This window comes from Lactuca sativa, chromosome 2, assembly GCF_002870075.4.
Source record: "Lactuca sativa cultivar Salinas chromosome 2, Lsat_Salinas_v11, whole genome shotgun sequence".
Taxonomy (NCBI): Eukaryota; Viridiplantae; Streptophyta; class Magnoliopsida; order Asterales; family Asteraceae; genus Lactuca; species Lactuca sativa.
In genome coordinates, this window is record NC_056624.2 from 226,739,267 (window position 1) to 226,762,916 (window position 23,650).

Sequence of the window (23,650 nt, forward strand, 5' to 3'; positions counted from 1 at the left end):
GCATACTCACTATAAAAATAGTTAATAGTTATGTTTTGTCACATGTTAAACGCTTTTGTTCAAAACAGTTGTACTCCGATTTTGTTATAACAGTTTATAATTTTTAAGAAATATTTGTAATAATAAATAGACATATTTATAATATGTTGCCATTTAAAATTTTATTGTGAAACATGTTTTAAGGCTAACCACTTTTGATTTATAAGTAGTAATGAGGCTCGTGTATTGCACGAGTCATATTTTCTTTTGTTGATATTTGGTGGGTCACAAAAGTAGGAAGCTATAATTGGTCGACTCTGAAGTATAATGCCTAAAAACGAAATAAACATTAAGAGTGATAGATACACAAATACAAACAGATATATACATAAATCCACACAATAAACAAACAAAAAATCAAACATCAAATTTAATACATGAACTTCTATTTTAAAATAGGGATGCATACAAACAGTCATATACCTAGTTTCGGATAAAGTTACATATACACACAAAACCAAAAATCCATTTAAATAGAGGGAAATAGCAACATACTTTATTGTTAATGTTGAGACACCAGCTAAAACAAAAGAAAAACAAATACAACATTAGAATCATCTAAATGTGAGAAGCAAATTGTTACAAAACTTTTGTGATCATTGATAAAATGCATCAACAGATTAAATACTTCGCTTCTGCACTTGGTTTTTTTTTTCATGTCCACTTGGAGTTGAATTAAAGCAAATGCACCTACATTTAGGGACGAAAAAAGGAAACTTTTTTAGAACCAATGAAAAGTTTTGGATAATATTGGAAAGATGATTGACAATTTGATACATGCTGCTGTTGTAATTTGGGATTTAATGAAGTAACCTTTGTTCCTAAACCATTCAGCTATGAATGGAATAGCTAAGTAGATTTCATTTTTACCGAGTTCATTGCCTGCTTGTGGGGCTTAAATGTAGCCAATTGTGTTCAACATACCAACACCATAATCAGTCAATTCAGATTCATTTTTGATTTTTGAGGCTCAAAACAATCAGATTTGGTGAAGAACACAATGAGTTGATGCAAGAAATCTTGTAAAATTAGCTAACTATCCCTAATTTCGATAAAATTGTTATCTGATTATCTAGTTTTATATTTCACACATAGACATGTAAAGGGAACAATCAGTTATGCATAAATTCATCTTCCAAACCCAATTATAAACGTTAATTCAAATTAAATGACATGAATTGAAAAGAAATACACATACAGGTGTTGAAAAAACCCCAAATTACGCCCTCAATAAAACCCCAAAATAGAATCCAATACCTACTCTTCTGGTAGGTTGATTACATGAAGTTCCTTTTAAAAGTCAATCACCAGAGATTGGTCCTGCTCAACTCCAAAATCAAAAACATAAAAGAAAGTAGGGGTAAGATAACGACTGTTTTTTAATCATACTGAAAAATCAAAAGGAAATATGTAAAAAGTCAAAGAATCATGTAAACTTGTAAATAAACAAATAATTTACCTCTAAAAGACCTATGATCCGTTTTGGAGTTCCAGGAAAGAGCGAAAATTAGGGTTCTTTTACAGAAAGGGAGTAGAGCGCTGAAAGAAACATAGAAACCATAAATTCCTTAATCCCCAATAAAAAAACCTAAAAACTGAGAATATGAAAACCATCTCTAGTCGAGTTACCAGAACGAATGCCTCATTCTACCAAAGATTTTTCCTCTGACGATCGACTGTTACCTACAACCCCAAACCGAATTACTAAAAGTCGACATAGAACAAAATTAATAGAAAGTGAAATACAGAGGAGTGGTAGCCGTCGACCTCATCGACCGATTGTCTCCGCCGCCTCACCTTGTCGTTTCCGCTTTGATCGTCTGATGATTACACTAAATACCCCCGACTCCGACTCCGATTCAAACTCATAGTCAATATCGAAATCCGATCGATCGTGTTCCTCATTGGCAGTCGTGATTTCGTTTTGGACCAACAAGTTGTCTTCCTTTCACGGCGGCGTCGATTCGATTGAAGGCGATGAAACGACATCGGAGGTTTGGGAGGGGTTCAAACCCGATGAGAGAGATACAAAAATTTTTGACACATCGTTAATGTTGAATGGATTGGAAGCAGTGGATAATTAGAAGATTAGAAGCACTGGATTTTGTTTGTTTAAAAGGTATCGAGCTTGAGGCGGTGGATCATCTGTAGTGTCGGAAGAACATAAGTGTCCAAGACACACACCCACCCATTGACCAACCGGTCAAAGGACCAAAATTGACAATATGCCAAAGTACTATGGTAAATATCTAAAAGAAGAGAAGATAACTCTCATAAGACCACTCAAATTTAATATTATATATAAATATAAACTATAGATGAAATCTTAAAAGTACACAACATTAATTGGATATTAGACCGGAATGAGTGAGATGGAAGCTTATTTTTTGTGGTTATATCTTTATTTTCTTAAATTTTTTTTCTTCACCTAAAACTCAAGGAATGAGTGGGAAACCTTTCTCTTACTTTTTTTTTATTATTAAATAAAATTAATTTTTTTGTTATAAATTATAATTTTTAAATTAATACTAAACATAAAAAGCATTTAATTAATTAAAATAAAAATTACATTGAACCTAATATTTAAATTAGTAGAAAATTAAAAATATAGAGTCTATTTTGTAATTTTTGAAAACTATTTTGTGAAGAGAATTCAAAGTTGGATGTATTCTACCATAAAACCAAGACATAGGGGCCAAATATGCCATTTTCAGAAACTTTCATATTCTTCATGTTTAAAACCTGCAACTCCAAAAAAAAAAAAAAAAAAAGAAATCAGCCACTCACAGGAAGAGAGAGAACACGGGGTATCGTCCCCTCATCCATTCCCGCACCACCCTTCCCCGCACCGACGGTGCGGTGTTTCGCCGGGCGGGAACCTCCCTGGGCCCTTCGACGCTCCCATTCCGTCCAGTCTTAAAACTTAAAAGGCTTTGTCGTATCGAACACTCCTTTTGTTGTAAGTCCACGAGACATGTTTCCCCAAAGGGGGGGGGCCTATGACATAAACCCAATCCAACACCCATTCTAATACACAACCCCTTTTCATAATAATCTTTTTGTCGATTGCTTATCTTTTGTAAACTCAATTTTCAACATAATTTTGGCTTGAATTGTGATCCTACTAAGGGATTACATAATTACATTATATGCAACATAAACACTTAAAATACTAAACGAAATGACAAAGTTGCAAGAATGGTCACTATGGTATGTTTAAAAATGTTATTTTCGGCAAAACATGTTTGGACTAGCACCAATAGTCCAAAAGTTTTCATTTTGCTGCGGTTCAATCCAAATCAGTTTAAAAAATCTAAAAATGACGGATTTGTCATTTTCCATTTATTTTTTGCTTTTTATTTTTGTTATTTAATTATTTTCTAACTAAAAAATATAAAAAATAAAAGAATATATATATATATATATATATATATATATATATATATTGTTTCTTTCACGTGATTACTTCCGTACACTTTCTTAGGAGATTTTTTATTTTACTTTTTAAGTTGATTTTTTGTGGATTGTGGTTGTTAGTTGTTACAGCAATGTTTAGGGACATCAAATGGAGGTCGAGGTTAAGTGACATCCCTCCTCACTTTGTGCTGGAGATGGCGGTCTGGATAACAAGACTTCCTCCTACATACCGAATAAGACAATGATATTCAAACACCAATACCATGACACTTATTCCTACTGTCGCCACAACTCTTCATCTCCGATTCCTCAGAGGTTTTCATCCATTTTCGTTTCCTCTCCTCTCTCGCATAAAAGATTCAGTTTTATGCCCGGGTAATTTTAATATACTTAAGTTTTATGAATGTTCTACGTTGTTATCTTCTCCTTTCAGGTAGCTTCACCTGATTCTGGGGCGCCATCATGCCTGCCTCATGCTTCGCTGTGCTGGACGCTTTAAATAGGTGTCGCACTAATTTAAATTCTTTCAATTCTAAAATCCACAAAAGCTCATATTCATCTTCCTGGTTAGGTAAGTTGCTCCATTTTAATATTTTTTTCTAAATTATTTTCAAGTTAATTGGTTGTTCAACATATGCAATTGGGACCAAATTTACCAAAAGGTTTGATCGGTTATTCTACTTTTTCTCGTTGGTTTTTTCTTCTGCTTTTAGCAACGAATACTATAATTAATAGCTACAATTTGGCCACTGGTTCTATGTTTCTCGAGTGAAGAAAACCCACATGTTCCCTTTGCAACTGTTACACACACACCAACTGTTTGACATATTGTTTCAAAGAATAATCATGTTCTGATTTTTAGATCTTGTGAGCTACTTTGATGTGTAGTTATTAAATTTGAACCTTAATGACTCTTTAGCATCATGCATGTATGATTTAGATTGGTTTTAAGAGGTGGAAATCTTAATAGGTGTTTCTGATGACTTAAAGCTCTGTTACTAAAGGGTCAAAGATTTGAATGTTGAAGTTGAAAACCACCAGATGACGCTCATGAAAGTCAAAGTAAAAAAAATGAAACGTGTGAGGGTGATAAAGAATGAAGGTCCTGAAGCCAAAGAATAATGGTCGATGTAGCCACCAACCACTAGCATGATAAGGAACCAGAGAATTCAACTATCAGTTGTTTTCTTTGGCGAATTTGACCAAATATGTTCAAGGTCATGATGAAGATTGTATGATATTTCTGTTGATAAGTTTGATCATATCTGTATATTTGTATTGTCTTTTCTGAAAAAGCCGTAATTGGTTTTTCTGAGGCATGATTTACAATTTGGATTGATTGAATTTTCCAACCCACATATACATATTCGCTTCTCTATCTCATATTTCTCTTTTTATTTTTCCTTCTTAGATGATGATGGGCATTGTTTCAAGGAAAGCTTTGCAAGTCGAGTTAGCTCAACCATTATTTAGAAAAGTATTAGTAAATTACCCAGTCAATTGCACCTTTCCCAAAATGTTGAAGCTCGTTGTGTCATTTATTACTTTTCTATTTGGGTACAACATCCTCTTACTTGATTTTGTGTCATTTTTGTTGTCTAGGGGTATTCCTATAATTTCTTACTGCTGCCATTTTGTAGGGTATGTTGGATGATATAATCAACAATGATTTAGCTCTTATTGCAAGTAATTATACAACTTTATCAATGTTTCTCTCCTTACTTTGTTTTTACTTTGTTCTGATCCTTATCCTAACCATAAATTTAAACTCAATTACAAGGTTTAGAGAGATTGTGAAGTGAGATCTGAAAGCTTGAAATGTTGACATTTAACAGAGCGTCATCTCCTTATAATGTAAGGTATGTCTTTCTCCAATCATACATATGGCTTATAATGGGGTATTTCTTACTCATTCTTTTGACACATTGTAAAAAAGTTTCATTCTTTGTGGTTGTGTATAAATATTAATCTTCATGGTTCTTTTTTTTCCATAATGAATAGAGTTGAGAAGAGCTATTAATCTTTGATAGGACATCACAAACCATTGTCTCTCTTTGTTTCTTGATTAAATATGGTACTGATGCCTTGTTATTTCTCTTTCCTATTTTCCTCGTTTTCAGTTTTCTTTATTATTATTGAACCTGAAATTGTGTAGGTTTAAACTGGGGAATAAAAGTTTCAAATTTACAAGTTCAAGGGAAGCTATGTTCGTTATTGACCTCTTCAACAATGTTACAACTCCAAAAATCCTCAACTTCTAGGATTTCTAATATAATCACCTGTTATTCTAGATGCCTCATTTGGTTTAGCCTCTTTGTTGATTGAAGTCTATAATAGACTGTTGTAGGTGAATGTTTCAGCAGGAACTTCATGATCCTTATCATCGTTTGTTTTAAATTCTCAGATGTAGCCCCCTTAAAAGTTAAATCCAAGATATAATGGCAACATCTGCCAATTAACCATTGGGACTAAAGGAAGACAAGGTGATGTTGCTTCTTTCTCTTTACCCCTGTTTCTTTTGCCTTCTTCAAGATATAATGTTATAGATTAACTTGTGTTCTTTCATTTATTCATCATTGTTAAGAGTTGATGTATATTTTTCATGTTTATTGTGATAGAAGGCTAGCAAGTAATGTCCATACCCAGTTTTAACTGGAAAACATGCCAACTCCATCTTTTCATTGCAAATTGTTGGTAATTTGTATTACCAATACGTATTTAAGTGTAATAGATTAATTTGTTGGCTAAATATAATTTTGATAAACATTAAGCAAGTACGAGTGGTATGGGGCATACGTTTGTTTGACATGGATATGATCCATCAAATGGTGGTCAGTATGGTAAGTTTTCTCATTTTTTTTTAATAAAAAGTGATGTAAACTTTGGAGTTAGTGATAATTATAATCACATGAAAGAAAAATAGACACTATTGATGGACTTTCTTACTGTAAATCCATACACATAAAATATACATCTCTTAAATACTTGCTTTTTGCCTACCAGATATGACAAATTCAATGTTCTACTGTTACTATTAAGTATCCATAGGATCATAGATGTGATAAATATTAAGCTTTAACTAATAAATATTTCATATTTTAAGTTGATTAGCAAATAATTGAACTTCTTACAATGATAACACTTATAGATATTATCTTTTTACATTGTACTATTTAAGTTTATCATTTCGCTTAACTATGATCAAACTCCGTTCCAGAATCGATTCTATAGGGCCGTGATTATCACGGCCCTCATCAAGTTCCGTGTGTGTGTGTGTGTGTGTATATATATATATATATATATATATATATATAGCCCCACCTTCCATCATCATTTTTGTTTCAATTCCAAAAAAACTCATATCTAAAAAGTATGTTTATGGTGTTTTAATTTTTGTCAAAAAACATAAATCCATCATCCTTCTATGTCGTAGAAACAAAAATCATGAAACCCATTAAACAATACAACCTTAACCTTGCAAACACATTACATTTTCAGAACCAAATCAAATTCAGAAACCCATTTGATAAGAGGTTTGTTTTTGTCAAGAAAAACATGCAAATTAAATCTTAACACACAAAAAACGATTGAATCCAAAAAGAGGTTTCCAATTAAGCACTGATATCTGACTACCTCCTCTACAATCAAACTCAATCAAACCCAAAATTGATTATTCTGAAGATCTGAAATTTAGGGATGAAGAGAGTGGTATAATTATTCTAAAGACCCAAAATCGCCTACCTACTCTATAATCAAACCCAACAGAAGGGCAAAAATGTGTTTCGGAGAATAAAAAAAGGATTAAGCTTCTTCAGCTCTTCATTACTTGCATATTACAATAGAGAACACAATATGATCTGGCTTAGAGTTACGATGAATGTATGGGGAACGATGGTGATTCTTGTGTCCACAAGTCGACGATGACAACAAGGGACAGGCGGTGGTCAGGAGATGTAACCCAGATCGACGTTGCTAGGGTTTCCAAGGGGTGGTGTCATTGTCGGAATCGATGTTGGGTTACAATGATGCATTCTTCTCGTCGGAGAAGACGAATCGATCTGGGTCCATCCACCGACTTCGTCTTCCTCTACCAAAACAACCACCACCCTAGCTCCTATCTATAAACCATTGGAGGCTACCGACTTTCACACCCCAAAACCATGAACAATGGAAACGTTCGGGGGCGGAGGACGTCATGTACAATATCACAACAATGAATAGTAGTAAACAAGCAACAACATCATCCATTGCATTAATAATATAATTTTAATACAAGTGTGTTCAGACATGTTTAATAGACACTAAAGTATAAATCAAAATGAAAGATGAGTCTTGAACGAGATCCATCTTCTCTAAACCTTGCATCGGTACCAGTCTACTACTGACCTGAGGATACAAGTTATTTTGAAAGAGAGTATCAGCTTTAAAGCTGGTGAGATCATAAGTATTTTAGTGTCTGAATTTGTAAGAAAGTATTTATAAGTATGTGAAGTGTAAGTATGTAAAAGTGTTGAACCTCCTAGAAAACCCTATGTTTCCTACTAAAAGTAGCCTTCTACCAAGGCATCTAGTATCTGTGTGTCTCTTGTAAGAGTGTGTATTTTCCCAAATCCGACGATCATTAACCAAAAATATAGTTTTTACATTACCGTGCATCGTGAGAATGTTCACGAAGTGAATGTAATGGGAAAAATATTATAGTACTGTAGTATTGTAATAAGTAACTACTGATGTACTAACTACCTTAAACCAATTGTAATTTAAAGTAACATGTGATCGGCCTGTACCCTGCTACCGACTCTAGTAAAACGACGATGTAAGATGTCATAAGAAATGACATTTGGCACCCGTAGACTTGCAAGTCCCACTGTAGCGAACAGCAAGGTGTATTATAGTCAATCCAGTATAGATCTATACGCAAAATCATATGCTCCCTAATTAATGAGATTTTGGATACAAAAACGGCCATGGCAGGTAGTGCCATGCCCCATCTAGTGGCTCACATAACTACATGAATGTATATGTAATGAATGTGCTAGCTGTATTGTATGTTCTCCCTCTGTCTAGCCTGTATGTATTGTAATGTTCTATGTGTACTAGTTGTAATGTGTGTTCTCTCTCTATCTAGCAAGTATTGAAATGTACCGTGTGTACTAGCTGTAATGTGTGTTCTCTCTCTATCCAACAAGTTATTGAAATGTACTGTGTGTACTAGCTGTAATGTGTATTCCCTCTCTATCTAGCAAGTATTGACTCATGAATGAACTGACTCATTGTATGATTCTTCGTTCTAGTAATAGTATTAGTAACTTCCTAAACTACGCCTATCGTAGTTTACTAGTAATATGACCTGTATGTATGAACATGAACGTATACTCTTGCTACCCACGGGTATTGAATTGACTGATAGAACTTTTATGTCTATATATGTATACATAATATATAACTAATATTTAGACGACATTCAGACGGCTAACCGATGCCCTAAAGCCACATCCCAACGAGGAAAAGGAGATAAAGCGAGCTAGCCTTCCTAAGTCCTTTAAACATTACTTATATAACTATACATATATAGGCATGCAATTGACAATATAAAAGTTATAAAAGAAGTTTTGTAAAACCTTATGAAAGTTTAACAACTAAGAAAAGATGACTTGATATCAGTTTGTAAAACGGTTGGAAAGTAGTTTATTTGATAAGAACAATTTTAAGTATAAGGAAAACCTTTGTTCTGAAACACAATTATAACAGGGTTTGAAAAGAAACATTCAGTATGTAAGACAGTTTAACAAAGAGTTTTAAACGAGTAAAAATGTTGTGGAAATCCATTTCAAGTAATATGTTTGGTAAAACAGCTAAAAGTGTAGTAAATCCATTTGTATGTTAGTTGTTAATCACATGTGATTGATATAATAACTAGCATGATTCAACTTGTATCCCCTCCATAAAAGCATTTAAAAACAATTAAGAAGTTAATTATAGGGTATGAACTAACTTGTAGTGAGTGGTTTGGATGAACAGAATGAATAGGATGATAAGTGTCAAGTGAAGACTTGAACACACACAAGGATCCTAATTAAGTCATGCTTCTTTGACCACATTGTGTTTTGAAGCCTTATAAGTCCTTAGAAGCAATTCTACTTGAAGTATAAGTCTATGGAAGTGATTGTGGCATCAAATCATTCCTATATGTAGTTTACGTCCCCTGGACCACTTCTCCATGTGTTTATGGCCATAAACACATATTGTCTATGGTCTTTTGATGTTTTCTAGTCCTAAACACATCATGGAAGGGGTCTAGGCTGGTTTCTAAAGCTTGGGAAGGGACTAGGGTCTCTTTGGCACACTTTTTAGGGTTTACGGTCCCAGAACATCTTGGACCGTAAACACCTTTAATCTTGATTTTCTTGGGTGTTTTCTTGATGTATATAAGTGTAACAAACCTTAAGATACTCTAGGATAGAATTACTTATAGGATAAAGGCTTGAAATGGTACGAAAAGGCCAAGAACACTAGTGTGTGTTCTTGGTGAAACTTGAAGATCTAACCTTTTGGAAATATTTCACGGATGGAAGTGTGTTAAAACATTAAGTAATATCTCAAATTAAAAGGGTTATAAACACTTACAATATTGAAGCATCAAGAAGAAAAAAGTCAAAGCTACTTGAGAGAGAATTGAGTTTGGATCTTGAAAAGTGAAAAAGTGTGAAAAATGGCTAAGTGTCATATATGTAGTCACTAGGGTTTATGGTCCAAATACCATTTGGGCCGTAAACTCCAAACTCTTGAAGTTTTTGGAACTTTAATGATGCCCAATAAACCCTAGGGCATCCTCTCTCCTGATTTCTCCTAAAGTGCTAATCCTAAAATGCTCAAACTTATTCCAAAAAGCTTGAAAATTAGCAGAAACTGTTCTGACTTCTAATGAAGTGAAGGGTTGTATAGAATAGAAATTTCGGGTTGTCACATCATCCTCCTGTTAGAAGGAATTTCATCCTGAAATTAGGATTGAGGTAAAGGAGTAGGCATGAATTCGGGTCCTCGGTTGGCATTCCAGCGAACCTTCACTAATGGGAAGCGGCTCTGATTCTTTCGCATGACCTCTCGATCCATGGTCACTACGGTTCTTCCACGAAGGTGAGGCTCTCGTTGGACCCGATCTTGTCGAGTGGGATTATAAGAGTCTCGTTGGATGGATACTTTTTCAAGTTTGAGACGTGGAGGGTCAAACGTACGTTACTGAGTTCGCGGGGTAGGTTAAGTTGTGGATGTTTCTTTTCCCTCTCTTACTGCGTGAGTAGATAAGTAAGTCATTTACAAGGATAATGACTAACCGATCCAAGTAAGGATGGTGTACCCTATTCATTAAGTTTATGAATACTACGGGCGTATTGGTCTTATCCGAGGGGTATCACTACGGACTCATAGCGTCCGCATCGAGTTTGGAAGATTGTCCTCTGGACATCCTTCACTAACACTCGTAATCGGTGATATTCGGATCTCAGGTCTAGTTTTGAAAGGTAAATAGTTCCTTGCTGTTGATCAACCGACTCATCTATGCAAGGCAGTGGGTAATGATTTCTAATGGAAATCTTGTCGAGGTCTCTAGAGTCGATGGACTCATGACACAATCTGTCTACCTTTTTGTAGAATAAGACTGAAGCTCTCCAGGGCGAGGAGCTTGGTACTTCAATTCCATTGCCGAGTAGTTCGCTAAGTTGTCCGGACCGTTCTTGTATCTCTGTGGGTGTTAGACTGTAGGGAGATCTGGTTACAAGATTCGTATTGGGTTCTAAGTTTATTCGCATGGCGATGCGATTACTCGTAATCTTGGGCAGTCTCCGTCCTGAAGTTCATATTAGAATTCATACATGGTTCATCAATCACAGTCTCGTTTGCGTTCTTTCTGGGCTTAGCGCTTTCGTTTCCTGTTCTCTGTTTTTTGGTTTTGCGAGCCTACGACTGTTATCATTTGATGACTTCCTGGATTGATACTACTATCGAGGTGGTCAAATCCTTTGTCAGCATAGCTTGCGCTGATAGCACTGCGGTTTGCAAGGACAGTTGCCACGGCAGCCGTCACAGCAGCTGTAAATGCGGCTTGGAAAGTAGCGGCGTCCATAGGAAAAACAGGGGTTTCATTGTTCGGCTGGCTAATTCCGGATGACGACATGATTCTGTAACACGAAAAATAAGGAGTTCATGAGTGATTATGGTTGACCCTATATGTATTTCAATCGTTCATCTAAAGATTAGAAGTATGTAATTGAAGGTTTGACCTACATCTCTATGATGCAGTCCTAGTTCAGAGTAGAAGTAAGTTCATAGAATGGTCACAAGATGTTTGACGTCTAAAACAGGGTATCATCGATTGGTAAATAACATGATCCAACCCTTGAAAAAGAATTGGGAATGATCCCTGAGCTAAGTTACCCTAGTTCAATAGCTCGACTAGAGTGGGTTTCAGATAGACTCCTAGGATAGCATGATGAAAGTATTTGAACAAAGAATGACTCAGGAGTTAGCCGACTATCAACATCTTTGATATTCATGATGAAATAAGTTCGGGAAAATTGTCCTTGTGGAGGGTCTTACATCATATCCAAAGTAGAAAGGTTTTGGCCGCATAAGGCCTAATGGTGGGATGTCAAGCCCACTAAGCAAATTACACCCTTTGATTTCTAAATAAACGTAATATAATGGTAAAAAGGGGTATCGATCCTCGGGGAAATGGTTGTATTCAATCACCAATGCAATTCAATAGAACTAGTGAAATTAATCTAACTAACTACAATTAAACTAAAGGGGGGGGGGGGGGGTGTTGGATTACCTGAAAACTAAAATACTTGAATAACTAAAAACCTTGCAATTAAGCAAGTTGATGAGATGCTCAAAGGTTGGGAATAATTGGTTAACTAAGGCAATTCAACACAATGAACATTTGTGTGTTTATCATTAGGATCTAATACAAAGCTTATCCTTCATCCCAAATTGGTTATAGCAATCATGAAGCATGATATGCCAAGATTCCTCATAGGTAGTATGGAGGTTGGGGAAGCCCACAACACACCTTCTTAATTAAGATCAAGGGTCAATTGAAGCAATTAATCCCAAGAAATCCATTAGCCTTAAGAATGAAGGAATCCCCAATTCCTAGAGGATGTCAAATGCTTACACATCCATAAAGGAGATATGATTCATAAGCTAGAGATGATTTCTACCATCATAAAGCCTTTGTTCTAGATAAATTCAATGATCCAATGCAAAATCAATGAAATAAATCAACCATTGCTCAATCAAATACTAAGCTCATGATCAAAGCATCAAATAAGTATAAGAATTGCAAACTAGAATCATAAACATGGAATAAATTGATAATCAACATAAATCCTTCAAAACCCACAAACATTCATTGGTTTTCAGCCAAAGTCAACCAAAAAAGAGTATTAGCCACTCATGGCAACAAAGTAACAAGAACAATAATCTAATTGCATAAAGAAACTACCTAAGATTTGGAAAGATGAAAGGAAAATGATTTCTAGCTCCCAAAATCGCCTCTTGCAGGTTTCCAATGGTGAAAAAACGTGAATGAGCCTCTAGATCTGATCCCCAAAGGTTATGGTGTGCCAAATAACCAAAATGCCCAAACTGGGCAGTTGCGCGGGTACCAGTGCGACGAAAATTCTACCCGCGCAAATGTTGCTGTCATACTATTGGTCCTTCCTTCCACCACTCCACCCTTCCACTACCAAAGATTCCTTTGGTCCTCCCTTGTCCATGTAATTTGAAATGCACCAATCATCATTTAGCCACCAAATGGATGCTCCAAGCCCAAAATTAGAATTTTATGATCCATCTTCACAAGCCCAAATAATCCAAGCCAATAACTTTCAAAGCCCAATTCTTCTTCTTTGACTCCGCCAAGCCCAATAATGCCTCGGAATCCCACTAAGCCCGTCTCCAATCAACTCGCAACCGCAACAAGCACCAAAACCCTGCAAAATTCCTCATGCAACATAAAAAGCACCCGGTATGATCCATAATAAAGAAAATAAAGAATATACAATGCAATAATGATAAAAAGATCAAAAAATCTAAAATAAACTAATAAAAATAAGGAAATAAAATAAGCTATCAAATCACCCCAACCTTAAACCTAACTTCTCCTCAAGTTAGAACAAGACTAATATGAGATCGGGATGAGCTAAACTAAAAAGGAAAAAGAAAGGTACCATAGAACTTGGTCAACATCAGTCAACATGGTCAGAATTAGTCCTTCATGGACCCTACACATCTTCAAAATGTTCCCCGCTTTAGAGCCATAAACCACATTCTTAACCACTTGATGGGCGAATAGATCACGGCTGGATGCGGTCGCGGTGTGCAAGACAAAGGAAACAGAGATGCGCCCAGTGGGGGCACTTTAAATCACCAATGTAGACCATAGTGCACGAACGAAAGGCGCCTCTTCACACACTATGATTCCTACATTTGTCAGGCCAAAGTGTATAATAATGAAATAGGGTTTTGCAGCACAACCTCTGGGCAAACATCCGGTTTCAGAGGCTTCTCCCTTGTACTATCCTTTACAGTCTACCGTCTCATCGTCGGGGTCTTTTCTCACCAAAAATCAAAAATAAAATAAAATAAAATAATAAAAACTCTACTTATCCTAAATCTACACCTAAAAACCTAAATCTTCAATCTTGAATTTCTGTTATTGGGTCTCAGCCTCTTTTGATGCTTGACATTCAGCTTTCTGGGTTTTTTTTTTTGTGGAGAAGTCTTGAAGAGAATTGTTATCAAGATTATGAAAGCAATAATGATTTGAGTGATTGAAAAGTAAGAACACGAAGAGTAAATATTAATCAGATCTTATATTGATAAAGACTGATTACAAGACTAAGCAGAAAGGATATTTGAGTTCCAAAGTTATCCTCTACTTCTATCCTCAGTCCCTATTTATAGGGAACCTGAGTGTACAAAAAATATACTAAGTCTATTACAATACGCTTCGCATAAAACTAACTTAGTAAAATAACTAAAAATGCGAAACTATACAAACACACAATTCGACTTTTACAATTTAACCTCTACAATCTCCCCCTTTGTAAACAGTCGAAGTTATTCAGCTCATAAGCCTTTGAACAACTGAGTGAATTGTCTTTCGCACTTCTCCATACCAGGAAATCACCTTCTTGAGCTCCTTCTTGTCTCCTTCATTATTCTTCTTGCAGTTGTTCATACGAACAATAAAGTGCGTATATTGCAAAGAAGTATATCTTTCAACCTCTGAGACCTTAAACAAAAATTTCTTGGACTTTCCCTTCGTATCTCTTCCCGAAAACACCATGCCGAAAGGTTTTAGGCATATTTCCCTAACAACATACTTTGATAATGCTGACTGGGTTAAGGTTTCTTCCCAAGGGACGTTCACTTCCCTTCCCAAAGTAGTTGCCAATTCTTCATCAGTTAGAGCCAAACAATCGAAGTAATTGTCGATATACGTCTTGACATGTGCGAACCCGATCTTAAACACTTCAGTCTTAGATCCTTTGAGATTATTCTCTTCCATATGTTTCAAAATGAGAGCCACTTGAATCAAATCATTGCAATTCATCAGAGGGAAGTCAACTATTGTGAAATCATACTGATTGTTATCAGCTCGAATAACAAAGTAACGAAAATTCTGAAGCATGTCTTCAAACATTGTATCTTTCTTGATCGTTAACACCTTTTTGATCTTCATTAACGACCATACTTCATCTGGATTCTTCCCCAATACAGCATGAAATCTGATTTTCATGTGTATGTAGTCATCAGGATTATCAAACTTCTTGCTAATCTTGTATTGAGCTGTAATGAAGAGCATTTTGTTAATCGGAAAATCTAACTGACAATTGTCTGAATTCGCAATATTATAACTTCTCTTTGGCTTCTTCTCGAATTCATACATTTCCCTTCCCACAACTTTTGACTCTATAGTTTTATAAGAGTACAACTTCGCAGGATCTCCTTTGTTCATTGTAGGAGGATCACTTGCCCTTTGCCTCATAATACTTTGGACTTGTCTTATTCTTTCCAACTCAGCCTCTGCTTCAGCTTTCTTCTCCTCCTTCGATTTTTCGTACAAAATTCCTTTTCCTTTTCCCACAATATCAGTTTGAGGTTTCGTACTCGAACTTCCTTCTTTTGCCCCAATCGATATTCCTTTGGCAATTGGTCTTGTTGTTATTGTTGTTGAGGAAATTGGCATCGTAAGTATTGGAAGAGTAGATTTGAGCTGAGTAGATATTACTTTCCCCACGACCTTCGCATCATCCTCTTTACTTAAAATTTTCTCTCCCCCTTGCACCCCTGTGAAAGCAGGTGGGGCACTCTTTGGTAGTAAAGAGGTGAAGTTCGCAATCGGAGCCAGTGCCTTCTGAATTGCTTGTTCCAAAGTATTTACTTTGAGAGTCAAGAATTCAGGAGTAAGAATAGACGAAGATGAAGATTGCGAAATCAAGGCCTTCAACTCAGTCACCATTTGAATCAATTGATCAAACTTCGCCATATCTTCTTTATGATTCGCATCAATGATTGGAGCAACAATAATTTTGTTGATGTCTGAGACAACTACATCAACCCTCTTTTGAACTTCAATCTGTTGAGAATGAATATCTTGAAGCTCCTTCGCAAGTTCGGTCTTTAAGTCTTCAAGCTTGAAGTTTACATCCTCCCGAACTTTCTTTACATCCTGCACAAACAGAACATGGCGTTCTTTTGCAACAGATTGTAAATCTTTTACGACTCCATTGAATGAACTTCCTTGAGCTGTAATGCGAAGCTCATTATTTTTGTCTGTCTGATCAACCTTATCCAATATTCGCTTCTTAGCAGCCTTAAGCATAACATCAACCTCCATTGCTGAGATAGATGATATTCTGCCAGAATCAGCTTGTGACTGAATAATGGCATTCAACTTATGATTCAGGATTTTGAACTGCTTTCCTGTCATAAGCATATGATCAGGTATATCCTCCTCCTCTAAATCAAAGTGAATATCTTCAAATACTCCTCCAAAAGCTCCTCCTTCGGTTTCATTATCAGAAATGGGTTGCGAAGGTTGAGGAGTTTCAGGTGATTGTGAGGGAAATAGGGTTGTAAATGGGTTTTGTAAAGGATGATAAAAAATGGATGATATTGTGGATAGTGTAGTAGTTGGAAATGATACAGGTGGTAAAGAAATGGGTAGGGTGACTGGTAGGCTAATTGGCAAAGTGGTTTCAACACTTTTGATAAGTGCCCCCGTATCAGATACGTTGACAATCGTATCGAAAATAGGTACCTCCTCAGAAACTGATTTGGTAGTTACTATTTCAAGTGGTTGTGAGGAAATTTGCGAAACTTGAATATTTGAAACAGGTGGAACTGAAATGATTACCGATGTAGAAACTAGTGGAGTGTCTGGAACCACCTCTTCATCGGAAAACTCATTGCGAATTATCAGCTTTCGCTTTTTCAACAATTCGCAACATCTTGAGCACGTTGCCTCTTAGATCCTGGAGAGACAGGAGCTGGAATATTGCGAACTGTCACCCCCTTACTGCTCACTCCAGTCTTGCGAATCTTTTTCAATACCCCTGATTTTGAGGGTATTGTTTCCTTCTTCGATTTTGGCAAGGTTTCCTCTATCTGAACCTCCTCTTCTTGACTCTGTTTCGAAGATTGAGCAGTTGCATCATTCTTGGTAGCCTTCTTCTTCTTTGGAGTTTTGGCAGCAACTTCTAACAAAATTCCAGTCTCCACAGCTGGATCGAAAGTCTTCATGTAGCGTATCAACACCTTGTGAGTGGATGATACTTTGCGAAGCATCGCATCCGGAATGCGAGCAACATGAGTAAAAATATTTTCATCATCCTCCACCTCCTTAGGAAATTGATATAATGAAAATTCAGCCACATCAGCACCCTCTGGAACTTGAATTCCCTCTTTGTCATACACCTTTTCCAGAATAAGGCTCCAATACCTTGCGCATGAAATTCCTTTTTCCGAATTCGTGTTTTCCAGACTCTTAACAAACTCCTTCCATAACTGAGTTGCATAGTCCACACTAATATCATAGTACAAGCCCATTACCATGGCATAAACTTCCATACGCCCCTATCAAGACCAACTGTGCGTCCTGTTAAGCATCTGAGAAAAATACCAAACAGAAAATTCCACATACACGGTAATCCTGACTTTCTGAAGTCACTGATCTTCTCAAGTGTTGGTTGACCCATTTCGTTGAACATGTGGATGATTTGGGAATTAATGGGTTTGAAAAATGGAGGGTTGTTAGGGATTTTCAAGAACTCAACGAACATCTTCTTGGTTAGTTTAACCTGTTTGTTGTTCATCATGTTGAAGGTTATCACATCAGTGGTGTAGTTGTGTGAAGCCGATGAAGCTGCCAATGACAACCATGTCATCGGAACTGAGAAAGAACTAAACATGGCAGTGGACAGGGGTGATCGTTTCAAGGCAACTATAAGCATCTTCAGTCCTTCGGGATAAGAAGATACATTCGGATCAACTTGATAGTTGGTGCTTTGGATCTTCATGAGTGATTGTGAGAGAACTTCATCAGTGTTTGATTGAGTGCCAGCCGTTTTTAGTGTTTGAAAGAGATGAAGTTGAAGAAGTTTGAAGCTTTTTAGGATTGTGAGAGTTTTGTTCGCATAACCGTATACAATGATCTTGATCCCCCTTTTATAGGTTACCCAAATCGATTTGAAATTAAAGTGGGATACATTTAATGTTATCCGATGTGGCACCTTGAAAATCAGATCATGACTGTAAAAGATAACCATGCTTCAAAAAGTAACTGTCACATCTCCTAGAAAACCGGACAGAATACCAATCATCTTGAGTACACAGCCTGTCAATTTTCCCGTTATAGAATTTGAACCGTTAAAACCCTTCGCATGGAGGCAAGGCTCTTTCACTTTTGGGATGTAAAGTGAAGTCATATGCCAGATTTGCGAAATCATCAGCCTGAGTTGGTATTAGTCAGAACCTCAAGGATTTCGTGTGTGCATTGTTCCAAAGAAATAAGATGAGAAATAATTAATTTTTTTTTGGGAATTCTGTGATGTCAAAAATTCAATTTGACACGAATGCAGTTGAACCCCAAACATATGTTGCTTCGTTAATCATCAAGAGAGATGATCAACAGCTTGTGTAATTTCCCGTGAATTACAATCGTATACTTTTTGATAAGTATCGAAGGGCTTCTTTTAAAAGATATTTTTGGGTTGGTTTCAAATTTCATTACATATCAACCTTAACATAAGGTGAGAAATTGTAAATGAAATTACTTGTATGACCAGTGTAGTCAGTGACAAGTTGGCTTTTGAAAATATTTATCATGACTAGGATTTGCGAATAAAACTCACACAGAAATCATATTCAAAATTTTTTTTTGTACTGGATCTTGTTGGGTAACAAACATCGTGGGTTGCGAATGTTTGATCAAGACCACACATGTGAATTGAATATGATTTGGAGTTTCGAAATTTTGATACTGAAACAAAAGTTTCGTTAAAATTCTGGAACTATGTTTCCCGTCAATTCCTCAAGGTTTATTATGTTTGGGTTTCACTTCCATCACGGACTCATGATGTTAGATCATAAACACATAATTTTTTTTGTATATCTAAGTCTCGATGGGTTTGAATCAGAGACCTCTGGGACATACGTCTTTGTGTGTGATTTGTGTGAAGAAATTTTGAGATGAAAAAGATTGGTTATAAGATCGAGTGTACCTCTGCTATATGTGGACCAAACAGAAAACTCTTAACTCATATGAGAAGAGTAAGGTAGCTCTTTTGACTTATGCGAATACAAGCCTTTCGGGAAGAAATTTTCATGTGATTATTTCATTAAGGCTTTCTTTTCTCACACATAAAGTCATATGAGGCTTGAGTCAACATGCTGCAGCATGCTTCTAGGGACATCCTAACTAGTTAAAAAAATTGATACCTTCCCATAGAAACATATAAGCATGACCTCTTCGCATTAAGCCCTGGACTAAACTTAAAACACACTGAAGAGTATTTTTGTGATTTTAAAATTTTCAAAATTAAAAACATAAAAAAATAAAATCTTTTTAGATTTTTAATTTTTCAAAAAAAAAAAAATGAATAAACATAAAATCTTTCTGGATTTTTGATTTTTCAAAAACAAAAATGAATAAACATAAATCGTAAACCTAGCCTTAGTTGTTATGAGCGCAAATGCGAAGAAATGTGGATGCGAAGCCATGCGAAGCCTCTGGATGAACAGTAACATCTGAACAATTCTGACTCATAACTGCTGAATGAAACTTTCATGCTTGATATTTTGGAATTGAATTCGCATCAATCATCCCCAAACCTTCTAAAATTCTTACAAATGATTTTTCATCAAGAGGTTTAGTAAAAATATCAGCAAGTTGTTCAGTTGTTTTAACAAAATGAATTTCAATATTCTCATCTTCCACATGATCTTTGATAAAATGATATCGAAGAGCAATGTGTTTTGTCTTTGAATGTTGTACTGGATTATGACAAATGTGAATTGCACTTTGCGAATCACAATACAAGGAAATCTTTTTCATGTTTATTGCATAGTCACGAAGTTGACTCTGAATCCAAATAATTTGCGAAGTGCAAGCAGCAGCAGCAATGTATTCAGCCTCAACAGTTGATATAGCCACACAAGTTTGCTTCTTCGATTGCCAACTTACCAACTTTCCATCCAATAGTTGACATCCACCACTCGTACTTTTCCTATCCAAAGTACATCCTCCTAGATCAGAATCTGAAAAAGCTTGAATGAAAAATCCCGTTTTCGAAGGATACCAAAGTCCTAACGAAACTGTTCCCTTAAGATAGCGAAAAATATTTTTCACTGCAGTCAAATGAGGTTCTCTGGGATTAGCTTGATATTTAGCACAATTACATACCGAAAACATAATATCATGTCTACTTGCAGTTAAGTACAATAAAGACCCTATCATGCTTCGATAAAGTGTTAAGTCAACAGCAGGAGCATCTAACGAAGGAGTTAATCTTGTTCCCACTGCCATTGGTACTCTCAATTTTGTGCTGTTAGTCATTCCAAAATTTTCAAGCAAGTTCTTCGTATATTTTTCTTGATTGATTAAAATTCCATCCCTGTTCTGTCTTATGTTCAATCCAAGAAAATTATTAATTTTTCCCATCATACTCATTTCAAATTGACTCTTCATTAGATTTTCAAATTCAATTGACAATGCTGGGTCAGTTGAGCCAAAAATAATATCATCAACATAAATTTGAACAAGCATTAGATGATTCCCAACTTTCTTGCGAAATAATATGGGATCTACTGATCCTTGTTTAAATTTAGATTGTTTCAAGAAGTTTGTAAGTGTTTCGTACTAGGCTCTTGGTGCTTGTTTTAATCCATACACTGCCTTGTCTAGAATGTAAACATGATCAGGATGTTCATTATTTATAAATCCAGGTGGTTGTTCAACATAGACTGTTTCTTCAAGTTCTCCATTTAAGAATGCACACTTAACATCCATTTGGAAAACATCAAAGTCTTTGTGAGCTGCATAAGCTAAAAATATGCGAACTGCTTCGAGTCTTGCAACAGGAGCAAATGTTTCTTGATAGTCTATTCCTCCTTTTTGCGAGTAACCTTTAACAACTAGTCTAGCTTTATTTCGAATAATATAGCCATCTTTGTCGGTTTTATTTTTAAAAATCCATTTTAATCCGACAATTGAAACATCAGAAGGTTTAGGAATTAATCTCCAAACCTTGTTTCGTTCAAATTCAGCCAGTTCAGATTGCATAGCAACAACCCAATATGAGTGTTCCATAGCATCCTTTACTGTCTTTGGCTCTATTTTCGAAATAAAAACATTAAACATGCACAGTTCTTGGTTCGCATTCAATACCTCATTTTTCGCACAAATTTGAGTTCTTGTCAACACACCATCTTGTGGATTCCCAATTACCTGTTCTTTTGGATGATTTCTTGTCCATTTCTCAAGTGGTGGATAATCAGGATTAAATTCCAATGGTGCATCTTCATACATATCTTCATTTTCAGATCCTGCAACAGAAAAATTATCATTTAGTTCATGAAACTCATCATTTTCATCAAGATTAATTGTCTCTGTTTCATCATGCTCCCCCTCAACATGATGTTCATCTTGATGCTCCCCCTCAAAATGATGATCCTGTTGAATTTGCGAATGCTCCCCCTCAACATGATGATTCAAATTTTCATTCTCCCCTTCGAAAGTTTGCGTTCTGAGTTCATTGTTAATCGTATGCCCCCCCTCCATATGAACTTCATGCACGCTTTCGCATGATTCTGAACTTGTAGTGATTGTTGAATCATTAGTATGTTTTGAGGATTCTATTGATTGATTATCAGGAGCATTGTTCCGCATCAATTGCCCTGTCAGGAATTCCAAAAATTAAGTCATAATCAAAATCATTTATTTCAGAATTATCAATTTGTTTATCTGAATCAACAAGAATTGATTTATTCTCAAATTTACTATCCGTTTGTTTAAGATAGTAATCATCAAAAGTTAAATTGAAAGTTTCTTCAACTTTTCTTGTTCGCTTGTTTAGCACCCTGTATGCTACTTAATTTTGCGAATATCCTAAGAATATGCCTTCGTCAGCTTTAGCTTGGAACTTTGTCAAATTATCTTTGAGATTCATTATGAAGCACCTACAACCAAAAACATGGAAAAAATTTACATTAGGTTTTCGATTATTGATGATTTCATATGGAGTGATATTGAATCTGCGATGAATAAATGATCTATTCTGAGTAAAGCATGCAGTTGAAACTTCTTCAGCCCAAAGATATTGAGGTAGATTCGCATATGTTAACATTGTTCTAGCTGCTTCGCATAGAGATCGATTTCTTCTTTCAACAACACCATTTTGTTGTGGAGTATATGGTAATGAGAAATTATGCGAAATTCCTTTGCCTATGAGAAATGAATCAAGAGTTTGATTTTTAAACTCTGAACCATTATCACTTTTAATTTTGCGAACATTCTTTTTAAGGCTAATCTCAATCAATTTGATAAAATCAATCATCATCTGAGCAACTTCAGATTTTAACCTGAGAAAAAATACCCATGTGAATCGAGAAAAATCATCAACAATAACTAAAATGTACCGCTTTTTATTGATTGTAGCAACAGTCGATGGTCCACATAAGTCAATGTGAAGAAGTTCCAATGGTTCTACGATTTTTGAATCTATCACTATCGGATGACCTTTTCTATGTTGTTTTGCTTGTTCGTAAGCTACACACAGAGAATCATTGTCAAATTTTAGTATAGGTAAACCTCGAACTAAATCTTCAGTGACAAGTTTGTTAATATTGCGAAAGTTCAAGTGTGACAATCTTCTATGCCAAAGCCAGCTGACATCATTAGATGCCTTTGATAGTAAACACACAGCAGGTTTTCCCACGATTGGTTTGATGTCCAGTGTAAACATATCACCATATCTTTTGGATTTGAGAAGTACTTCATTTGTCTTCGCATTTGAAACGATACTTCATTCTTCATTAAATACAACCTGATATCCAGTACCCACAACAAGTTGTGACACACTAATCAAGTTATGTTGAAGTCCTTCAACATAAGCAACCATGTTAACAGTGAATTGTCCATTTGTGACTTTCCTATAACCTTTCACTTGACACTTGTGATTATTTCCAAATTTGACTACTCCTGCATTTTCCAAGCTTTGATAATCTTGCAAGTTTTCCTTCCTTCCAGTCATGTGACGAGAGCAACCACTATCAATATACCATTTCGCATCATATTGCTCGTCACATATCACCTGCATTTATTGGAAAAATTTATGAACCCAAGACTTATTGGGTCCTCCATTAGTGTTTTTGAACAAATGCTTTGAATTTAAAAACCATGTTTTCACTTTGTCTATGACACTATCAATTATATCAACATCATCAGATCGAGATATTGAAATATAATTGTTCAACAGTTTTGGATTTTCATTGAGTTTCATCTCATCTTTCACAATATTCGCAACTTTGATAACTGGTTTCCATTTTTGTACTGGAACTTGCAAATTATAAGATGATGAACTACCGGTGGAAGAGTTATTTGCGAACTTATCAAATGCATTTTTTA

The 23,650-nt window shown here is 35.7% G+C and overlaps 2 long non-coding RNA genes across 6 annotated transcripts; one reads left to right on the forward strand and one right to left on the reverse strand.

Annotated features, from left to right (window-relative positions):
* Window positions 1-403: 403 nt before the first annotated feature.
* LOC111910860 (uncharacterized) lies at window positions 404-2,258 on the reverse strand. Of its 3 annotated transcripts, none has more exons than XR_002856664.2 (4): window positions 1,669-2,258; window positions 1,499-1,578; window positions 1,238-1,359; window positions 404-729 (listed from the first exon to the last, which is right to left on the reverse strand). It is a non-coding gene; the product is annotated as an uncharacterized LOC111910860 (long non-coding RNA). The 3 variants fall into 3 exon arrangements; XR_002856665.3 differs by lacking the exon at window positions 404-729 and having other exon boundaries at window positions 1,140-1,359; window positions 1,669-1,722; window positions 1,837-2,249; XR_002856663.3 differs by lacking the exon at window positions 404-729 and having other exon boundaries at window positions 1,140-1,359; window positions 1,669-2,239.
* A 1,319-nt stretch (window positions 2,259-3,577) lies between these two features.
* Window positions 3,578-6,025, forward strand: LOC111910859 (uncharacterized). 3 transcript variants are annotated; one of them, XR_006188889.2, is made up of 8 exons: window positions 3,578-3,771; window positions 3,890-4,027; window positions 4,427-4,673; window positions 4,868-5,013; window positions 5,097-5,142; window positions 5,237-5,315; window positions 5,458-5,530; window positions 5,612-6,025. It is a non-coding gene; the product is annotated as an uncharacterized LOC111910859 (long non-coding RNA). The 3 variants fall into 3 exon arrangements; XR_002856657.3 differs by having other exon boundaries at window positions 4,427-5,013; XR_008230059.1 differs by having other exon boundaries at window positions 3,890-3,959; window positions 4,427-5,013.
* The last annotated feature ends 17,625 nt before the right edge of the window (window positions 6,026-23,650 follow it).